This window comes from Quercus robur, chromosome 5, assembly GCF_932294415.1.
Source record: "Quercus robur chromosome 5, dhQueRobu3.1, whole genome shotgun sequence".
NCBI classification, from domain to species: Eukaryota; Viridiplantae; Streptophyta; class Magnoliopsida; order Fagales; family Fagaceae; genus Quercus; species Quercus robur.
The window spans coordinates 933,408-943,818 of NC_065538.1; the positions used below are offsets into that span (position 1 = coordinate 933,408).

Sequence of the window (10,411 nt, forward strand, 5' to 3'; positions counted from 1 at the left end):
GAAAAGAATGACAAGGAAGTGGTGTTTTGGCTATGATACATTCGTTGGTGGAGCTATAATACACTAGAACAGGTAATGTTGTGCTCTAGTTTGTCACTGTGATTGGATGATTAAATTTTTGTTTGATGTTAACAAAATACTTTCTGCAGCTCAGCAAACAGAGAAAGAACAGAGCAGTGAAACAAGGACTCCAGCTGCAATATATATATATATATATATATATAAAATATCAATTTCTTGTAGTCATATCTTACAATTAAATCATCATTATTTATTTGCAATTGTTTATGAGATTATAAGTTTGCTAGTAATATATTTGTTGCGGGGAAAGAAGAACATGGACTTTTCGTAGCCGTAGGAACTTGTTTTGCATATTGCTTATTTAACTCGGAACCAAGAATAAACATGTGAAGGAAAATGACAAAGCAACATTTGTCTAGTGACTTTCTTTGTTCTCGTTCTTGCTTTTGTTTTTTCCTCCAAGCAGAAATAAAAAGAAACGACAGAATTTAAGTGGATGAAGCTTTATATTTGAGTTATAAATCTAAATACTTTGATTAAATAGTTTAAATGTCAATTATTTGTATTTGGGCCAAATTCATCAAAGATTTAGAAACTTGAAATCCTTTGAATTTTTTGTTAGACAATTGAAATCTTTGGATTTGAAATAAGATTTAGCACCTTTAATTTTAGATTTAACACTTCAAAAATTTTAAATCCCCCAACTCCCAAAAATTAATTTTAGATTTAACACTTCAAAAATTTTAAATCCCCCAACTCCCAAATTTTTTCATAGATGTTAAAGGAGAGGAGAGAGAACTACTTATGCTACCACACACCCATCCAAAACCCCTTTTAAAATTTGTTGAATCTAATAATCATAAGCTTTGATATAATTCAGAAATATAAATGTGGTTATTGAGGTAAATGCAGTCTAATTAAAGCTTGGCTTGGGACAAAATTTTGTAGTAGATCATGGGTATGTCTAATTTTATCCTTAGATAATAATCGAAGATTTAGGTGACTGGATTTTTGAAATGACAACCTTAAGAAATAGGCTTTTTCGGATATTACATCAATCTAGTTTACTATAAATTTTGGATAATTTGGTTAGCTATACAAACTTTTATGAGCCTTTCTAGGGGAAATAATCTTTTAAAATCCACCTAAAAGAAAGACAAAAAAATAAAAATAAAGAGGTAGTATTCACTTTTTTTTTTTTTTTTTTTTGGGTGAAATATAGATTAAATGGAAGAAATGTATAAAAAAAGATTGAATGAAAAAGAGAATAATAATTTTTTTTATTATTATATATATTGTTACATTAAAGTATAGATTAGTAGGAAGATTAAGATATAAGGAAAGAGAAAAATAAGACAGAAAGTATTGAAAATAAGTACATGATGTAATAGCTAATGCAATTCAACATAAACATAACAATAATAAATACTATATATATCTTATCAAAAAAAAAAAATACTATATTTTAATTTTTAGATATATAAATATAAAAATAGGTATAGATATATAAATTTAAATTGGACGGCAGGTTTTCCACAAATATTAGAGATTACAAGTCAAAGAAGGGGTAATTTTTTTTTTTTTTTTTTTTTTTTTTTGAGAAGACAAAGAAGAAGGGAAATTTTTTTTTTTTTTTTTAGAAGTTAAGAAGAAGAAGGGATAAATTGACTGATAAACAAAGTAGATCTCAAATTATACTACCATTCAATGTTTCTTCTCAGCTTCGGCAAAGTAAAGGTCAATAACTAATAAAGAAAAGCAAAGTCCCAAATAACAACCAAACAAAACTAAGACCAACAACCGAAGCAACACAAGTACTATTTAACTATAACTAGGTCACAACATAGACAGTCAAGTAACTGTTTTCAAAGTGCTTCCATCCCTCGTAATTTGGTCCAAATGTCTCTCTAACTCTAACCCACCTAACATTTATGGTAAACAAAAAATTCATGTTTCTTCCTTTCCTCAATTCCATTCTCATTATCTCTATAGGACTAGCAGTATTGTCCTTCCCAATCTCAGCATTGAATCCTCAATCCAAGTATGGCCAAAGCCACGAACTATTTCATGGCCACAACCACAAGCCACTCTTCTCTCTTCCACCTTCACCATTTCAGCTCCCAACCAAACACATATACACCTCTCCTCCGCCGTCAAACGCTACCTCAATCTTATCCAAACAGAGCACCACATTCCATTAGTCCCTCCCACTCTCAACTTCACAACCTCCAACCCTCCTTTACAGACCCTTTTGGTCTTTGTCTCGGACCTCACTGCCCCACTTCACCACAACGTGAATGAGTCCTATTCACTCACTATTCCCACATGGGGTCCTGCCAATTTGACTGCAGAGACTGTGTGGGGTGCCATGAGAGGCCTTGAGACTTTTTCTCAGCTCGTTTGGGGTGACCCTTTACGTGTGGCTGTGGGGCTGTACATATGGGATGCACCACTTTTTGGACACGGGGGTTATGTTGGATACTTCTAGGAATTACTACCCAGTTGAGGACATATTGAGGACTATTGGGCTATGAGTGTGAATAAGATGAATGTGTTTCATTGGCACATCACTGACTCACACTCTTTCCCACTTTTGGTGCCATCTGAGCCTGATTTGGCAGCTAAGGGGACTTATGGCCCGGACATGCTGTACACTCCTGATGATGTCAACAAAATTGTGCAGTTTGGCTTGGATCATGGAGTGAGAATTATTCCAGAGATTGACTCACCCGGTCAGTAAAAATTCTCTATTTTGCCTTTACTTTTTTGCTTGCAATCCTACTCTCTTTCTTTTTGGTACAAAATTTTTGGGATTGTATTGCTAGTTATAAATGGTCCTTTCTAGTACACAAAATTGTCACTTTTATAGGTTTGACAGAGGTAATTGGTAGGTCGTCTCTTACCCAATTTTGCATTGTATTGCAAAGAAACTACTAAACAAATTCTTAGCTAGCTGGCATTGGATATGCAGATCTAACTCATCTAAGTGTATTCCGAAAGGGGCAAAACTTAGGTATAGTTCCTTAAGAGTTGTACTTTGGGTTCCTAAATTTTATCCAACAACAAGATTGTATTGACCTATGCAGTGCGAATAGTTTCATATTGTCATCCTCTCCCAAGTACAAATGAATTCAACCTTGTGGTTTATTGGCCAATACAAACACATGATTGAATTTAATTGAGGAGCCTAAGGTTTAGTACATAAAGAACTTTACCTAAGATTTAACCCTCCAAAATTATGGTATTCTTTAACAGGTTTAGAAATCAGTCAGGAAACTTCAAAAGACAAAGTGGTTGAATCTCACAATTTCTGATGAACCTTTTATACCAAAAAAGGAGAGAAATGAAATTATGTTTAGTAAACTTGTTTCAAACAACCTATTTGCCACAATCAGTCTAAATCTAATCCAACAAGTCCCATATATGCATCCTCTTGCCCTTATAATTAAAAATTAGGCTGCCTAGATAATTTCTTGATGAACTAGTGACCTTTGTTCAACTAACAAAACATGCATAGTAGCAAAAACAAGCAGCTATTCAAAGCTTCAAACACCTCTTACCAGTGGTACAAACAGATCTTACACAATGACAAACATTACGGATAAAACTAACCATAACTACCATTACCATCTAATTAATCAACAAAACATGACAGAAATCACACTGTAAGCTCTCCTACCATTACATTTATTCCTCTTAAGAATACATCCCTTACTCATTGCATAGAATTCCATTCTGCATTACTGCCAAAAAAAAAAAAAAAAATTCCCACTGAAATCAACCCAAGCATACATGATACACCTCCCATTTTACTAGTCCATGGTGAGTTCTTGCTTTCCTTTGGCATCAAATATGATAAATGGAAGCAGCCGAAGCTATTTTACACAGGATATTGGATTATCAATCCAATAGGTTCCCATTAGATGCTTTCTTTAGTTTTTCATTGTTTGCCAAAACTTGTTAGACATATTTTATATTTGAATTTGAAAATAAGCAAGATATAATTGCAAAGTCAAAATTCAAATATAATTGGAGAAACCTTGATAATTCTTATATTACAATATGGTGAATATACACAAGCTAATACAACTTTTGACAGTGGGATTGGGCGAGGATTTTAGAAAGACATAAAACACAAGATGATTCACATTGTTGAACCATTTAATCTAGAATCATAATGCATACGATGATATCAAGTAAACTTCAGTCCATTCCTTTTCCATATCAGAGGGTTGTACTAAGTTAAACTAAAATAATCCTTGTGGTGAAAATGGAAGGAGTTTAAAATTTTGTTTTTCACTTGCAGCCCATACGGGATCATGGGCAGAAGCCTACCCTGACATTGTGACATGTGCAAACATGTTCTGGTGGCCAGCTGGAAGTAAATGGGAAGACCGTCTTGCCTCTGAACCTGGAACAGGCCACTTGAACCCCTTAAATCCCAAGACTTACCAAGTCCTAAAAAGAGTCATTAACGATGTGGCCACCTTATTCCCCGAACCATTCTACCATGCTGGAGCTGATGAGATCATCCCTGGTTGTTGGAAAGCTGATCCGACCATTCAGTCCTTCCTCTCAAATGGTGGAACTCTCAGTCAGCTTCTCGAGATCTTTGTCAACTCTACTTTTCCTTATATTGTATCCCTAAACCGAACAGTGGTTTATTGGGAAGATGTTATATTGGATGGTAATATCAAGGTACCAACCACAGCTCTTCCCCCAGAGCACACCATCTTGCAGACATGGAACAATGGGCATGAAAACACCAAAAAGATTGTTTCTTCTGGATACCGGGTTATTGTATCATCCTCGGATTTCTATAATCTGGATTGTGGGCATGGTGACTTTCTAGGGAATGACAGCCAGTACAATCAACAAACAAGTGATAACTTTGGAAATGGAGGATCATGGTGTGGGCCTTTCAAAACATGGCAAACCATATACAACTATGATATAACATATGGGCTGAGCAAGGAGGAGGCCAATCTAGTGTTAGGTGGGGAGGTGGCATTGTGGTCCGAGCAAGCAGATCCTGCAGTTATAGATGCAAGAATTTGGCCAAGAACTTCAGCAATGGTAGAGACACTTTGGTCTGGGAACCGTAATGAGACAGGTAAGAAAAGGTATGCTGAAGCAACAGATAGGTTGAACAAGTGGAGATATAGAATGGTGCGAAGAGGTATTGGAGCTGAACCCATTCAGCCACTTTGGTGCATTAGGAACCCTGGCATGTGCAACACAGTTCAGCCTTTTGCTTAGCTATTTCCTTCTTATATACTCAAAAAATAATAATACTAATAACAATTACGGATTTGATTTTTTGTGTTACTTTTCTTGCTATAGAATGCATTATTTGAGGAATGGTAATTGTATTTAATTTTGCAAATGTATTGAGCCCTTAACTCATGTGACAAATAGTTTGACTCCTGTCTTGTTTTAAATCACTTTGCTGTGTGCAACGCAGTTTTAAGTAATGAGCCTCCGCAATGCAGTTTTAAATCTTTTTCTTCGCCTATCAAAAAATAAATTAATTTTTCTCCTGGCTAGCACTAGCTTGAGAGGGTGTTATATGAAGGAATTAAGATTATGATGAAGCTATAGAGGGAAAGAATGACAAGGACGTGGGGTTTTGGCTATGATACTTTCGTTGGTTGAGCAATAATTGGATGATTGTATTTTTGTTTGATGTTAAAAAAATACTTTTAAGGAATTTTTAGAGTTATTAAAATGAAGGATTTTGCATTAATTAATAGAATTGAAATTCTATCAACTCAAATTTCTACTAATTGAATGAGTATAATTAATGCTAAAGAAAATAGAACATTATGAAAATGATCATATGGATGGTAATGGTGGTGAGAATAACTAGGTAATAGTGGAGGTGTGAAGTCATGGTTGTAGGCCTCACAGGAATTTATGAAGCTATGTCTACCACGTAAAATAAAATGGCTTTGATTTATAAAATTATCCAATTTCTAAGAATGTATGCATGGTATTAAGCATTGTAATCAATTTGTCAATAAAAGTGCCTAGAGCCAAAGACAACAATCACAACAACAACCTAGAACCATAGACATTGTACAATAAAATGTAGCTTGGCAGGGAGTTGCAGATGGAGAGGGAAAAAACTAATGTTAGCAGATAAGACACACAAAGATGGCTTAAGGATTGCAACAAACCAGCCCTTATCACAGAGAAAGAAGCTGCAAATTTCTGCAGCAAACAGAGAAAGAACAGAGCAGTAAAACAAGGACTCCAGGGCCTGATTTTTATTCATTCACTGTTTCAGCCAGTAAATTTAGTATGTATACATGAACATGGCTCATATTCAGCCTTACAAGTTACAAGTGAATCACTTCATAATCAAACAACTATTTTTTAGTTGACCAAACCAAAAACAAGTTAAAACTAGTGTTACAACTTATTTTATTTGAAGTAACAGTCCTGTGAACAATGTCTGGATTTTCAGCCCAAATGGCTTTATATTTTTCCATTGCTTATATAGACAATTAAGTTTCCTTTTTCTTTTTCCCCTGTAGATAGAGGGCGGCATAATGATATCATATTTAGCATGGCTCATTATTTCTTGTTTTTTGATACCGTAGTTCCAAAAGTATAGAACAAATGTTGATAGAAAAAAGAAGTCCAAGAGCTTTACTTGTTATTTTAGGTAAAATTTTATAGAACTTGGAAGCAATATTTGCTAATGCTAACAGTTCAGCTAAACTGAGTTTGTCCACTTGTCCAACCTACACATTTGTCATCTGCTTCTTTACCTGCTTAAAGTCTAGAATAACTGCCTCCATAGACCAGCTAGAGCTACACATTCCATTACACAAATCAGACACTGCTTTGCTGCCCTTGAGTACTAGAACTGAGTGAATATCCCTATGCTGAAGCTTCAGCATAATTTGGCAAATAGCAAGGAAGGCTGCAGCCTGCAGTTATTTTAGAAATTGAAAAATCACTTAAATTGTTTTTTGATACTTACTGTTTGTTCTGCTTGTCTCCTATACAGATGAAAATATATTTATTGATATTTGGAGGTTGAAACTAAACATAATCAAGTTTGTGCATTGCGACCAGACTAACAGAGTTTTATCTTATTCCAATCTGAAGTATAATTTATGTTCAACTTATTCTACTGGTTATTGCTGTTTGTTGGGTGCAAAAAGAAGGAAGGGTCTTGAAGTCAAGATGTTAATGCCAAATTATTTCTTGTAGAAACTGTCTCCCTTTCATATTGATTGTTTTGGTTGTTTGCAGATAAAATTTGCTGATATTTGTCAATCTTTACCACTTAGCTTTTGTCTCCACTCAAAGCATAAGCCTTCCTCAATCCTGAGTAAATGAAGACCCACCTGAACATGTCAAACTATCCATGATTAATTTATTTTGTCATTTTCAAAGCATGTGCCGGCTAAAATTATCATATTGAGGTTGAAAATCCAAAAAATAAGTTATCCAAAACAGTGCCATTTTAAAACTTTGTGATCTATGAGATGTATCAATTAACTACCTGCTGCCTGCAGTTTGATTTTCCTGACTATATTGACCATTTGCAAATTTCAAAGTCAACAATATTTACCAAGGCTACACATTTAAGTTCTTCATAAGTCTACCATTGACCACTTTGTATTAGCACTATCTTTTTCCAATGGCTTCATTACTTTCTCATTTCCATTTGCCAATCGCTTGTCCTTGTTATCGGTTATCACCCTCCTGGTTCCTGCAGTAGCTGAAGTTAACATTAACGTTTGTGTGGTTTCAACTCTCTTAGCCACTGACAATAACTCCACATGGTCTTCACCATCTGGCGATTTTACATTTGGATTCCACTGGCTTCTAGGTGAACAGGATCAGTTCCTACTTGCTATCTTATTTGCTAAGATACCAGATGAAACTATAGTTTTGTTTGTAAAGAGAGACAATCAAAAGCTACCAGACAGCTTGTACTCAGAGCTCCAAGTGGATTGGAGTTGTGGAGGTCCAACAACAGTGAGAATCGTGAAGTATCAAATGGGGCTATGCTAGACACTAGGAATTTGTGATAACAAGCACAAACTAAAGCATCGTATGGGTTAGCTTCAACGAACCAACCAATACAATCTTACCAACCCAAGTCTTAGATTCTGGGAGAATACTATTCTCTATCATGTCCGAAGAAAATTATGAGGGGGGAAATTTCAGTTCCATTTCACTGGCATAGAGCAGACATCCTACAATCTGATAATCAAATAGATGTCGACACCAAATATCCTTATGGAGTTTATTATAGTCATCAGGATGTTTCTGAGCTAATCCTGGATAAGTCAGGCTACCTTCAAGTCAAGAATGCATAGGGAAATATATCTAACCTCATATCAGAGGGTGCGGTCTTCAGGACAGACTCTTACTATAGGGCAACACTTGATTTTGATGGAGTTTCAGACTCTATGCCCACCCAAAGCTGGCTTGCCAACTGGTATGCTTCTGATAACATCTGCTTGGTCATTGGTGGCGATTTTGGAAGTTGCACTTGTGGTTATAACAGCATACTTACTCTGGAAGCTTATGGTAAGCCAGTGTGCCAATGCGCCTGAGGCTTTTCTCTCTTGGATGTAAATAAGTGGAATATTGGCTACAAACAAGATGATTTAAGCTACATAAGTGACTATTACAAGATGGGATCCTTAATTTCAAAGGATCAATTTGAATTCTTGGAGATGGAGTATGTTGTTTGGCCTTTAGCTGACTGTGAACTGTTACAGCCTACAACAGAATCTGCATGCAAGATTTCCTGTGTGCAGTTGCCATTTTCCAGCAACCAGAGTATTATAATGGTACAGGAAGATGTTGGAAGAAGAAATTACCACTTTCTCACGGGAGGCTCAACAACAGTGCAGTTGAAAGAAAAGTACTATTCAAGAAATTAAATTTGAATAGCTCTTCACAAAATCCAAGCCTAGGAAAGCAGAATCAAGCAATATTGATCCTTGCAATCCTCTTAGGTACTGTATTTTTTAACTTCTTTTCTGTAACTGCAATTTCTCTAGTTGTATTCTTCTTGTGGCAAGAAAAACTATCAAATTTCTCCAAAATTGTTCCTACAAAAGATCTTGATATGAATCTACGTTCATTTACATATGAAGATCTTGAGAAGCCACTGGTGGGTTCAAAGAAGAATTGGGTAAGGGTTCTTTTGTCACTTTTTATGAAGTGGTATTAGCATCTAGTCATAACAAATATGTTGCTATCAAGAAGCTAGACAAGATGGTGAGGAAAGATGAGAGGGAATTTAAAACCAACGTGACTGTGATTGGCCAAACTCACCATAAGAATCTAGTTCAGTTACTTGGCTACTGTGATGAGGGTGAAGACTGACTTTTAGTGTACAAGTTTATGTTCAATGGCTCATTGTCAAGTTTCCTCTTTGGAGTAGTAAGACCAAGTTGGTGACAAAGAATGCAGATTGCTTCAGGAGTTGCTAGAGGACTAATGTACTTATAAATAAAGAATGTTGCACACAAATCATTCATTGTGACATAAAGCCTCAAAACATACTATTAGATGATTTTTTTACAGCCAATATTTCTGAATTTGGACTAGGAAAACTTTTGATGAACCACCAATCCCGAACTCTCATGAGCATCAGGGGGACTAAAGGCTATGTTGCACCAATGGTTCAGGAACACACACCCGCCACAATAAAGGTTGATGTTTAAAGTTTTGGAGTCATGTTGTTGGAGATCACTTGCTGCGGGAGATGTGTGGAAATTGAGATGGAGAGGGCAGACAATTCTAATGGAATGGGGCTTATGAATGTTACTGTAAAAGTAAAGTGGAAAGATTGGTGGAAAATGATGAGGAGGCTCTTAGTGATCTGAGGGAATTCAATCATATGCTAGAAGGAATTCTTGAGATTTCTACACCCCCATGTCCTTTATAGTTCAACATCTAAACCTGATTTTCAGTCATCCTAGGTGGGATTTTCAGTCATCTTACATTTGCTGTGGCTGAATATTGTGCTCTTGGAAAGACTAGCTTGGAGCTCCTTTGGTTACGTTGGCTTTTTCAAGATTTGGGGTCCCTCTTGCTTCTACTACTCCTGTATACTATGACAACAAAAGTTCCATTCTAATTTCCCGTAACAATGCCATCTACTAATGGACCAAGTATAGCGATGTTGATTGTGATCTTCATCATTGTCTCCTCCAGGGCTCCCTCCAACTCTACTTTATTCCATCCCATGATAAACCTATGGACATTTTCACTAAGTCACACCCTCATTGTCATTTCCATGACCTTGTATCCAAACTGAAGTTGGTCTCTCATCTTCCACCTTGACATTGAGAAGTATCAGCCCCAAGCTCATTCTTGGGCCTACTGCACTCTTACAAATTCCTTGGTA

At 35.9% G+C, this 10,411-nt stretch overlaps 2 pseudogenes; both read left to right on the plus strand.

The window, feature by feature from the left end:
* Positions 1 to 975: 975 nt before the first annotated feature.
* LOC126724925 (beta-hexosaminidase 2-like) lies at positions 976 to 5,465 on the plus strand (annotated as a pseudogene).
* A 2,991-nt stretch (positions 5,466 to 8,456) lies between these two features.
* On the plus strand, positions 8,457 to 9,949 carry LOC126724943 (G-type lectin S-receptor-like serine/threonine-protein kinase LECRK4; annotated as a pseudogene).
* Positions 9,950 to 10,411: the final 462 nt, after the last annotated feature.